Source organism: Amborella trichopoda, chromosome 11 (genome assembly GCF_054954075.1).
Source record: "Amborella trichopoda isolate Santa Cruz 75 chromosome 11, AtrichopodaSantaCruz75HAP2 v2.0, whole genome shotgun sequence".
Lineage (NCBI taxonomy): Eukaryota > Viridiplantae > Streptophyta > Magnoliopsida > Amborellales > Amborellaceae > Amborella > Amborella trichopoda.
In genome coordinates, this window is record NC_142346.1 from 11,013,351 (window position 1) to 11,026,082 (window position 12,732).

The window sequence follows — 12,732 nt, forward strand, 5'->3', positions numbered from 1 at the left end:
AAAGACAAAACTATAAAACCGATGGTTGAGATTAATTCTAATATCTGAATCAAATGGCCATCTAGAGCATTCAAAGCGTAACCAACAAAAGGACCCTATCAGTGGTCAATCAATTTTATTTCAGGATATATTTGTAGGAATACCTCAAATATCGTATCAGAGTACTAAAACTTCCAGGGCCTCATATGCCTTGGAAAGTTCCAAACAATCGGTCACTATGCGCCTTAACAGCTGGACCCATTCATAGGTTGTCAAAGACATCCCAAATTTGGACCAAACTATGGGCTGATACTCCCATAGCCATAATACACTTCTTCATATCATGCTGCGTAAGTTTGGATATAATTGACAAGTTTTGAGAGATTCTAACAGTTAAAAATTCCTTTAAGGGCCGAACTGATCGAAACCTCATAAATCATATCATATTGAGGTGATATTTTGCAAATAATTGGCGATTATATGCCTCCTATCCAAAAAAAACAAGTTTAGACACCATTTGATAAGCTGTCCTGATCCACCAACGGTCAAGATGGGACAGACCATTCTCGGCATTTAAAAATTGACTTGAAACTGCTGGAAAGATCCAATAACCCCTCTCCCAAGGTTTTATTCATATAGGTTCAGTCCCTATAATAGTAAGCACTCATCTGCATTGCTCCTTAAGGCACCACAGAGCAGCCAGGATGAGCTCCGACTTGATGTCTCTCAATCTTGGAGGAGGAGTTTTCTCATGAGACCATAGCTTTAGAATCCTCGACTCAAAGCTCTAATCATCCATGAGAAAACCATATCTAAAGAAGCTATCATGTGAAAGCGGTTAGCAATGTAACATGAGGTATTTACTGTGCGAGGTTAGTGCCATCAAATGCCAAAGTTCTCATCTTTCAGCGATGTATAACCTTAAAATAGTGGAGCTCAAGGATCTGAGAGAGATAAGGATCTTATAGGGATATTGCATGAGATGGAATTGATTAGGTTCTTGGTGTCAAGTGCCAAAGTTCTCAATACATTTCATTTTCATTAAAGACTCACAACTGTGGCTAGAGCTGGTGTTGCTCCTTCCTCTGAACCTCAACATAGTCATTAATCCTCACCCTTAGTTTCCATACAAAGCGTTTTGAGGTATGGTTCAATGAGTTAGCACTTCTTCCATAGAGTTTATACCTGAAAAAGAGCATAAAAATGTGCAAGTTCTTGATCCCGACATAGGATCATGGCTTCCTGTTGGTTGTTCAATATATCTCCCTATGTTTGTGTATGTAGCCCGAGAGTTATGGGCTTGAATTCTTTGTGCATTTTTTGCTTCTTTCCATGTATGTTATGTTTAAATTTTCTTTCAAGCCCTGTCCTTCATTCCATAACTTTTGGGACAAACCCTTCTCATGCAGTTCGAGTATTGCTCTCGAGTATCTGGATAAGGGAGTATCTAGATAATAGAGACAAGCTTAAAGTTTACGAGAGGAGCTGCAAAAGACAAATTAGCCGGTCTATCATTTTTATGTCTTTTTTTTGTTTTTTAAAGTTATACCTTTATTTATTTCTTGAGTCCTTTTATTCATTTAGGGGCATAAGTAGTAAGTTCTATAGTATTTTATATCTTGTTATTCACTTATATTCTTTTATAGTAAATGACCATGATTTGAGTAGAAAGATGGCCAGGATTAAGTCTAGTTTAGGGTTTTCTTATATAAAGTATGTACTAAAGCATAATGATAGATCATGTTATGGGCTTTTATATAAAATTCTAGAGCCGCAAGTGCTCCTTTTTTTATATCTAGTTTTTTAATTTTGGATCTTCGCTATCTTCTTCTTTGCTAAACCTTAGCTTCAAGCTACCAGGTCTGTGCCACCTTCAGAGAGTTATTGAGTAATTTTCTAGTATAATTTGGCATTTTTGTTTGTGAACATGTGCAATATCTTTGTTGTTTTAAGTTCTGCTTTTTCGTAGCTACTTATTGTCTCATTGTAAATTAGATTGAATGTGCTGCTTCGATTTCATTTTTCAAGAATGACTTTCGATGTGAATGGTCTAACCGGCTGATTCGGACCTGTCTGCCTATTATTTTGATGAGTCATCTGTTCCTTAACACAATAGTAATGAAACAACACAACTTAGCCCCAACTTGGTTGAACTGAGTGGTTTAGCCTTGACTTGAATTATTGCAGATCAGATTGAATATGCTGGTTTTGATTTCATTTGTAAGGAATGGCTTGGATTTGAGTTGTCTAACTGGCTGATTTGATGAACCAGTCTGGCTATCAATTTGATGAGTGATATGTTCCTTTAACACAATATTGATGAAGCACGCAAATTAATCCCAACTTAGTTGAACTGAGCTGTTTAGCTTTGAGTTGAATAGTTTTCTTTTCGATAAAATAACTCCTTGTATTATAATGCAAGCTTATTATTTTGACATGATACATCATCATTATCACCGTCAAAGCTTTTTTCTATCTAGTTAGGGTTGGATATGATATATAATAGACAAAAAGTGCAAGATGTTAGGTTCCAAAATTTATTGCAAAATTGTGTATGAATGAGGTTGTACAAAAATTGGCAACATTGGGGGGGTGATGGCTTTAGCATAACTAGGAGTGAAGTTCAACATTGGGGGTTTGGGGTGATGGCTTTAGCATAACTAAGAGTGAAGGTTAGATCACATATCTTGCCAGGTGATTGGCTGTTGAATTTGCTTCTCTTTATTTGTGCCAAAAAGATGATGGCCCTAGTGGAAAAATTGATCGAAGAGGTTTCCAAACCTTCATGGCCAAGGGGTGGATTTGTTTGTCCATGAAATGGCATTGAGTCGCCTTGATTAGGATGGAGGAGCCCCAAATTCTGTTGAAACATTGAATACCAGCGAGTGTGGCTGTTCATTTAGCAAACAAGGTGTCAGTTATATCAGTAGTGCTGGAGATCTTGCCAAGTGTGTTTTAGAAAGACCCCCTAGTCTGGCAGGCACCACATTGCCCATGGAGGAGCCATAAAAGTTTAAGTTGCCAATTTCTAGATCGGGTGGCTGTTGGGTTCATATCAAACTTTGGGGACACAGTGGGTTTGGTTGTTGATGATTGAGATGCAAAGGGATATGTTGGTGAGGATGGGTGTGGGGGCAATAAACCCAGAGGGAGTAAGTTGAAAGGGAGGATTGCGCAAGACTATAGGGATTTTAGAAAGGAGTGGAGTATTTGTTATGGATATGGAGGGAGGGGATGAGGCATTGTGTGACGAGATTTCCATGGTATATACACCTGGAACAGTTCCTGTTCCCATTTCGCTCTCCCTTCATTTTATAGCAATCCCCAAGTTATATTTGAAATGATTTAAAAACCTAAAAACAATGAAAACGTCCACAAACTTCTTGCTCTTCTTTATCCACTTTTGTACTTCATTCGTATACATTATATCTCATATGCTACATTTGTGTGACATGAAGTAGAATAAGTGTTGTGAAAATCAAAATAAGTTTGGGCTGACTAACTGAATTTGGGTAGACATGGTTTTTCTCTTGGTCCAGACTCTAGTTCTTTACTGAGTCAAAGTCTGGCTTATTGATATTGAATTTAGCAAAACGTCGTTATAGCTCATTTTCACCCTCTAGTGTGGATGTAACCCTGGGACTTTCTTGACATGTCCTGAAACATTCCTGGTTGACCTATCAGCAAAATTGCAAATATATTCTCATGAATCTTTTTGCGATATGCATTGGGTTTGGAATTTTCACATTAAATTCCATGCTTGTATTTAAAAATGCTATTCGTTTTGTCAATGCAAAGAAAACAGATGCTTTATTTCTACCAAATTAGTTTTAATTAATATAATTGGACCTCTTTTCACTGATTTGACAACCAATCCTTTTTCCTTCTTTTCTTGTAAATCAGGCTGCTATCTGTTCAGGCCTTTCCAGGCCAATTAGAGTGTTTTGAAGCCAAAGGTTGCACTTAAATCTGAACAGAATTTCAGAAGTTCTGATGCAGCTGATATGGTGAGGCCTTCTGTCAATGTAAAATGAATCTTCTAAATAGTTCAGGTTTGATACTTATAATTAAAAAAAATGCATAATCTGAAGGGATTGTACAGCATACATGCAGTATGAAATAGTAGATGACTCACGTGTTTCCTCCCATTTCCTGTGACATTTCTCCAGAAGGTGGGTGCAGACCATACACAGCCGTGCTGTATAACATGGGGATATCTACCCTCACTTGGTAGATATGAGTTGTACCCTATGAAGTCAATCTTCACCATACACCATCCGAAATGATGGTGGGTGTCCATATGGTACATATATTACTATTACCAACACCAATTTGATATTTTTTGGACGGAGCCTGGATAGGCTACTCTATTTTATTGGTCAAAGCCAACCATAGATTATTCTAATTGATAATATCTATACCCAAAACAAAAGGATTAATTGCACTTCAAGCTCCGAATTATTGGTGGTTCAATCAATCTTTTTTGGACGAAAGAGAAGGATATCTCGATCGGGAGAGAGAACGGGGGAATTCCATATGACCCAATATGTCAGACATGTCGCACTATATGCCTACCCAAGCTGCGTCTTCCTCTCCAGGACTCCAAAAAGGTACTTTTGGAACACCAATGGGCATGAAGGATAAAGGAGTTAAGTACTATAATTTCACTTTGATTCGGAAACGTAAGAGTGGGTTTATTGTCTTCATGATATTGTCGTTTATTGTATTTTATTCATAAATTAGAAGGTTCGTAGAGGAATTTGGAATGAAGAGGATTCTTAATGGATCTTAAAGATGAATCGTTCGAATGATGAACAAATATACATGCATTTGCTTCCAATGGGACCAATCTCGTATTGATACTTATCAAGTATAGAATAGATTTGGTTCTCTTTGTTCCTATGAGCAGAGTCGTTTGATGATTACCAAGGGCACGGAGTTCACTCTTGTCCGAGATAATCCATTGAAAAGTGAAAATGGTCAGGTCCATAGCATAGTTTTTTCCAATGCGATAAAGTTAACATGGGTGTCTATTTTGATGAAGAGGTATTTCCATGGGTTTGCCTTGGTATCATGTTCATACCGTTGTCTTGAATGATCCCCGTTGGTTGCTTTCTATCCATATAATGCATACAACTCTAGTTTCTGGTTGGGCAGTTCAATGGCTCTCTATGAATTAGTTGTTTTTGATCCCTCTCAGCAAAATTTAAGGGTAAATTGTTTCATGCGTCCGGAGACACAATCTACATGTGCATCCCCTTACGCATCCCACATCCATCTTAGGATGGACATGGACAAATGGTGGCCCCAACTAAACTCAAAATGAACATTGATAATAAAACATCACAACAATTTATTTTTTATTTTTTAAAATTTATTTTCCCTATTTATATCCATATTCATCATTGTTGAGATTCTCAATTCATAAATTTTCAGATCCAATATTTATCTCTAGGATGGAGTTTGGAGAGACAATTGATATGAATATATGAATTGGACTCACAAAAACCTTGTCCAAATTTAAAACATTAAAATGGAAAAGGCAAGATGGCATTGTAAATTCAAATTTATCAGAGATAAAGTCGATACTTTTTTTTTCTTCACTTTTTTTCTTCGTTTTTTTTGGCAAAAAATTGGGTATGTTTTACTTTTTTCAAAGCTTAAAGACTCTCCACGTTTAGAATAGGTTCATTTGGTAAGTGGTGCTAAATTCTTAATTAAGAATTATGGACATAATTTTCTATTTATCGAAATTTTGTCCTGAACAATTAATCTTCCGAAGACAATTGAGAATAGCCATGATATTATTGGTCTTGAATTTGTTCTAAACGAACCTGAAATGTAGTACACATTTACGCATTACTTGCATGAAAAAAATAGGAATAGTTGACAATGTGCATGGTAGTCATTCACTGCCATCTCGCTACGATGCAAGACATCGCAGGTGTAGTTAAGAACTTAAGACACCAGGACCGCATTGTAGGCACAGTTCAGAATAACTAATATGGTCAAAAGTTTATATAAGGATGCAACCTTATAATGTAGAATTATGGATGCATCTCAAAAATCTATTGGAAAAAGGAAGTTTTAATGTTGAAAAAACCCTTTGATTAATCATCTGGATATCGAGATGTATGACCATGAAAAATACAAAGATTTTAAGTCTCATAAATAGTGCATTTTACAACATATTATCTATACCGTCCACTTTCAAGACTTTCATATGTTTATAGATCTATTTGATTTTAACCATTTTTAAATTTAAAATTTTATATTTAGATATAAAAATAGATTTTAAGATAATCCTAAGAACATTTTACATCAAAATTATATACCATGATAAAATTTGAGGGTGTACCTTATCTCTACAACTACGGATGCACCTGTATGCCAACTGAACCCCTCTTTTAAATGATGCCAAATGAAGAAGAATTCATAATAAACAAATAAATAAATAAATCTTCTCTAATCCATCACATTTGTGTCTAAAAAGAGTAGAGTCCCAACCGGGTTCTTTAGCCACTAGAATGTCGAGTTTTGTAAGTATTAACGAGGTTTATTTGGAAGAACCAAAATTAACCAAAGTTATTCAAATAAAAAATTTCTCTTAGTCCTGCAAGAAGATAAGGTTAAACTTACCCATTCTGGCGTTAGGGTGAGAAATCTTGAGTACGTCAAACAGCTATAGTGGATTAAAAAACGAGAGGTTCCTTAAAAATGTATTACTAAATGGGAAAAGTTTATATAAGGTGTTAACCTCAGGCGCACCTTGAAAACGCGGTGGAAAAGGCTCTTAAAACACTACAAAACGCTCTAATTGTTCATTTCGATCTTGAGATGTATGGATATAAAAAAATAAAAAAATATTTCACATACTAAAGACAATATATCTTGTAATGTACTGAGACAATGTATCTTGTAATGTACTATTTAGACGGTCTATTTTCAAGATTTTTAAGTATTCGTAGATCTATTTGATCTACACTATTTGTAAAGCTTTACATTTCACAACTACTTATGAAAATAGATTTGTAGACCGTCATAAGAATTTTCGATACTAGAACCGCATCTTTCGGCATCAATTTCGGATGCACCTCAGTTTGATTGTTTAAGGCGCCTATATAAACCTCACCGTTACTATAATCCCCATGTGGTAAGCTTTTTACCAAGTCAAAAGATTTTATACTTTCACGAGAGTATGCTATTTATCTATCCTCTTTGGTGAAACCCAATCTAAAAGTAACTTTTGGACTCCAAACTTTGGAGATACAACTTCTTCAACCCATAGACTACTCTTAATAAAAAAAATTTTGAAATTGCACTCTTTATGTACTTGAAAAAATAATGTCTCGAAGTTGAAGAAAGACCATCCCACTCATAGAGGGTGAGAAGTTAGCGTTAGAAACAAAATTCAATTTTATTTTTAAAATAATCGTAAAGGTGGTTATTAAAATTTTTAAATCGAAAAATCCCCGAATTAGGTCTTCCCATAGTTATAAGATGGTCAGACCAATAGTCCAACCGGTCGAATTGCTAACTGCTGCTGTTGTCGGTCTGGTTTGGAGTAAAAGCCGATTTTAATAAACAAATCAAAACCGTCATTTGACCTTTGACTAGTTTTTGCCCGTCATACTAGGGGGCTTCAACTTGTTTGACTGTCTAAAGAAAAATAATAATAATAATAAAATAAAATAATATATATATATATATATATATATATATATAGGGTTTGTTTAGAGTTAACAACCCCTCAAAATACAAAGGTTGAAGTTAGAAAGGGTTGTGATGAGCGTATATATAAAAAGACGATTATTTTTTGTTTAAAAAATTATTTTAATAAGTAACTTAACTATTAAGTAGATAGTGCTTTTGTGTTTTAGTAAAAATTTCAACTTTACCTTTTATGGAAATCACAAAAGTACCCCTTATCCAGTAGTAATATTTATAAAATTGCCCTTAATGATGAAGATATCACAAAAAGTAACTTATTGTAAAAAAGTATTTTATAAAATTAATAAATTAACCTTTTACAACTCTCTCTATCTTTAACCTTTGTAATTTGAAAGGTTGTGAAGTTTAGATTATACCATATATATATATATATATATATATATATATATATATATATATATATATATATATATATATATATATATATATATATATATATATAAATGGAGAGCAATAATATAAATCAAGGTGTTTACTGCATCGCTTTCAGTATATATTATTTCTTGATTTTGTTCATTTCGTAGGAAGTACAGCTTTATTAGCAGCAAGATCAGAAGATCTGCTCTGATCTTATTGTCCAACCTTAGATACCCTACTCTCTCTCATTATAAGTGGTATAAGGATGTATTCTTTTCCATATTACTTATAAGAGAAGATTGTCAGTTAGACCATTGGAAAGAAAAATTTATTGTTGATCTACCTTACCTATTTACAGAAAAGGTCAAAGAAAGATTGAGAAAGAAACATAATGGAGTTATCATATATTCTGCATATACAGTTGGAGAATTATCAGCAGAAATATGTGCTGAAGGATTAGCTTTATGTACTGATCTTAAGCTTAAACGACAACTAGATAAACAACAAGTTACCAAGCGTAAAGAACTTGGTGACTTTTGTGAACAATTCGATTATCATTTAGATAGAAAAAATAACAAACCTGAAAATTATATAAGAAAAAGAAAAAATATAAGGATAGGCAATATAAAAAGGATAAAAGTACATAAAAAATACAAGAAATCTAAACATCAGAAATTCATCAAAAAGTTTTCTCCTAATAGTAAAAATAAAAAGAAAATACCAGTCTGTTATAAATGTAGAAAACTTGGCCACTATAAACATCAATGTAAATTAAAAAAGAAAATAGATGCTTTACAATTAGATGAGTCAGTAAAATCAAAATTATATAATATTATCAATTATGATACATGTTCCTCCACTACAGATTTGGATAAATTACTCATAGGAAATATTGTAGAGGATGATGTCATATGGACAGAGTCATCGGATTCCTCAAAATCTTCTACCGATTCAGAATCATCTCATCCAATGGAAGAATCTACTTGTACTTGTCCTATCCCCTCACACAATCTTTATACTCTAACACAAGAAGATAATTTGATTCTAGATCTCATAGAAAAAATTACAGATCCAGAAGAAACAAGATCTGTCATTACTAAATTCATAACCTTAGCTAAAACAAAAGCAAAAACACCTCCTATCAATAAAACACTTGATGAATATAATTTTGCTTCAATTATGAAAAGAGTCAGTGAACAACACCTCACTAAGCACAAAGAACCCTCTATCTCAGATCCAAAACAACAAATAAATGAAGTAAAAAAAGAAGTTCATCAGCTCAAATTCAGCTCAGAAAAAGAAGTCAGTGAATCTAATCACAATTCTGACACAGATGAAGTAGAATTCAATCATCTAATAACTACATATAGTCCTGATCCACCCGAAGATACTCCAAAAAGCTCAGAACATAAACCACTTCTGATAACAAAACACTCTTCAGTTAATCTTTTGGATAAAATTATGATTAAAAAATGGTTTATTCAAGTCACTATCATAGTTGCAGAAGACTATAGATTTCAAACAGCTGCCTTAATAGATTCAGGTGCAGATTTGAATTGTATCAATGAAGGACTAGTACCAACCAAATATTTTGATAAAACAACTCAACTCTTAAATACTCCAGATGGTAGTAGACTTTTTATCAATTATAAATTATCTAATGCTTCTGTGTGTAATAATCACCAGTGTATTCAAACACCTTTTATCATAGTTAAAGGACTTAGTCAAGAAGTTATTCTTGGAGTCCCATTCCTTACATTATTATATCCATTATCCATAGATCATACAGGAATAACATCAACATACCAAAATGTCCCAATATATTTTGAATTTATTCATAAACCAAAACTCAAAGAAATAAATAGTGTAAAAAGTCAATTACAAAACAAAGAAAAATTTTTCTGTACTTTAAAACAAGAAATTCGATATAAACATCTCGAAGAACAATTACAACATCCCTTGATACTAAAAAAGATTAAACAACTTCAACAACAAATAGAAACTTCTATCTGTAGTGAACATCCCAATGCCTTTTGGGAAAGAAAAAGACATAGTATCAGCCTCTCATATGAACCAGGATTTGATGAAAGATAAATCCCTACAAAAGCAAGACCAATTCAAATGAATACAACTCTATTAGAAATGTGCAGAAAAGAAATTGCTGAACTCCAAGAGACAAAACTTATTCGACCAAGCTCATCACCATGGAGTTGTGCAGCCTTCTATGTTAATAAAAATGCTGAAAAGGAACAAGGAGTTCCTAGACTTGTCATCAATTATAAACCATTAAACAAAGTTCTACAATTGATAAGATATCCAATTCCTAATTAGAAAGGTTTATTAGATAGAGTAGCTAATGCTTGTACATTTTCTAAATTTGATATGAAGTCCGAATACTGGCAAATCCAAATCAAAGAAGAAGATAAATATAAAACAGCATTCAATGTTCCATTTGGTCAATATGAATGGAATGTCATGCCATTTGAACTAAAAAATACTCCATCTTAATTCCAGAAAATAATTAATGATGTATTCAATGCTTATTATCAATTTATGATTGTTTATATTGATGATGTCCTTATCTTTTTTGAATCTATAGATGCCCATATAAAACATGTTAATACCTTTATTCATGCAGTACAACATGCTGGTCTAGCTGTATCTGCCAAAAAGATCAACTTATTTAAAACCACTATGAGATTTTTAGGTCACAATATTCATCAAGGCACCATTATTCCTATAGATAGATCCATACAATTTGCTGATAAATTCCCTGATCCAATCCTAGATAAAAAAGAACTTCAAAGGTTATTAGGATGTTTGAATTATGTGATTGATTTTTATCAAGATCTTGCCATAGATGCTAAACCTCTACATGATAGATTAAAAAAGAATCCTCCACCTTGGACAAATATTCATACTAGAGCAGTACAAGTCATTAAAAGGAAAGTCAAAACTCTCCCTTGCCTTTCTCTTCCTCATCCTACTGCCTTCAAAATAATTAAATGTGATGCTTCAGAGTTGGGTTTAGGAGGCATCCTAAAACAACAAGTGGATAGTCATGAACAACTCCTCAAGTATACTTCTAAAGCCTGGAATCCAACCCAACAAAATTATTCTACGGCTAAAAAGGAATTACTTGCTATTGTCCACTGTGTGGCAAAATTTCAAAGTGATATTCTCAATCAACAATTTCTTATTCGAACTGATTGTAAAGCCGCTAAAGATATTCTGCAAAAAGATGTTCAAAACCTTGTTTCCAAATAAATATTTGCTCGATGGCAAGCCATACTTTATGCTTTCGATTTTACCATTGAACACCTGCACGATTCTTCTAATTCCCTTCCTGATTTTCTCACCCGTGAATTTTTGCAAGGGGGCCACGCTGACGCCAAAGACGAAGAAACACCATTATCACTTGCACTACAACTGTTTGCAGCTAATACACATAATACTTTGTCCAATCCACCTACTTTTATGGGCACTCGTGGCAACTTTTCCCGCAATGAGAAACGCCCACTGAAAATAATACCTATTGAAGGTGAAACTCCGCCTTTTGCAACCCTTTCACCCACCATTTCACCCATCCATCAAATCACTTATCCAGAAACTAATACATCTACTCCAGCCTTTTCTCCTGCCCAATCCCGGCCGACCCAAAGGTTTAATATTCCTCGATCTTTTTTTATCAAAAGAGCATTTCTTATGGATATGACCATAGAGGATCACCATACTAATATGGATTCTGCTACCTCATAAACCATTTGAATCCTACCAATGGAGTAAAGACCCGTGAATATTATGAAGTCATTCTGATGGAAACATACTCTATCTCTATTGTTCATTATTACCAACAAAATACCAAAGTGATTGCATATTCCAAAATGCAAATCAAAAAGTTACTTTCTTATGAGGAGTGGGGTTGCAATCCCACTCAAGGCAAAAAACTCAATAATACTGAATTTTCTTATAAATATTACAAATATGACTAGTACATAGAAGCCTAGCATAAAGTATTTTCATATCAAAACCCAAATCATTTCCATAGTTGGTATATCCAATTTAGACTACCAATTTTTGAACGATTCCCAAGTTGGTTTAAAAACTGGTTTTTAATTTGGGGATCAATTACTGAAATTTTACCTCCTGCATTTCAAAAAGCACAGGAGCAGTTTGCTGTCTTTAACAATAATGATATTAATACAGACCATCTCCTTTACTTTATTGCATTATATCAAATCCCATGGATCATGAAGTGGGAATATTTGATCTCTGTGAATAATACAGTCGACCATACTTGTATTCCTAGACTTGGCAAAACCATTTCCATCAAATGGTGGGACATATTCAATATGGACCCCACAACCATAGTTCCAAAACGAATACCTCCACAAAAACCTATATATAATCCCAATCCAACAGGATATAATACTGCTAATACCTCCTTTGATTTCCCCACATACTTGCGCAATATGTTGCAAACAAACCCTAATGCTTCCAAAGAAACCCTTGAACAACAAATGAGGGAGAGTTTTGCAGAAGCAGGAAGAAAGCCAATCTCATCAGAAGAGACCGTACAATCATCACCGGCTCGTACCAATCGATATTTCCCACTTGAAGAAACTGATCCTGAAGAAGAAGAAGATGATCCGGATAAATTCAGCC

The 12,732-nt window shown here is 34.0% G+C and overlaps 1 long non-coding RNA gene across 1 annotated transcript; it reads left to right on the forward strand.

Moving 5' to 3' along the window:
- The first annotated feature begins 663 nt into the window (after positions 1–663).
- LOC148779745 (uncharacterized) lies at positions 664–4,819 on the forward strand. Its single transcript, XR_016043615.1, has 3 exons — positions 664–1,122; positions 3,883–3,986; positions 4,149–4,819. It is a non-coding gene; the product is annotated as an uncharacterized LOC148779745 (long non-coding RNA).
- The last annotated feature ends 7,913 nt before the right edge of the window (positions 4,820–12,732 follow it).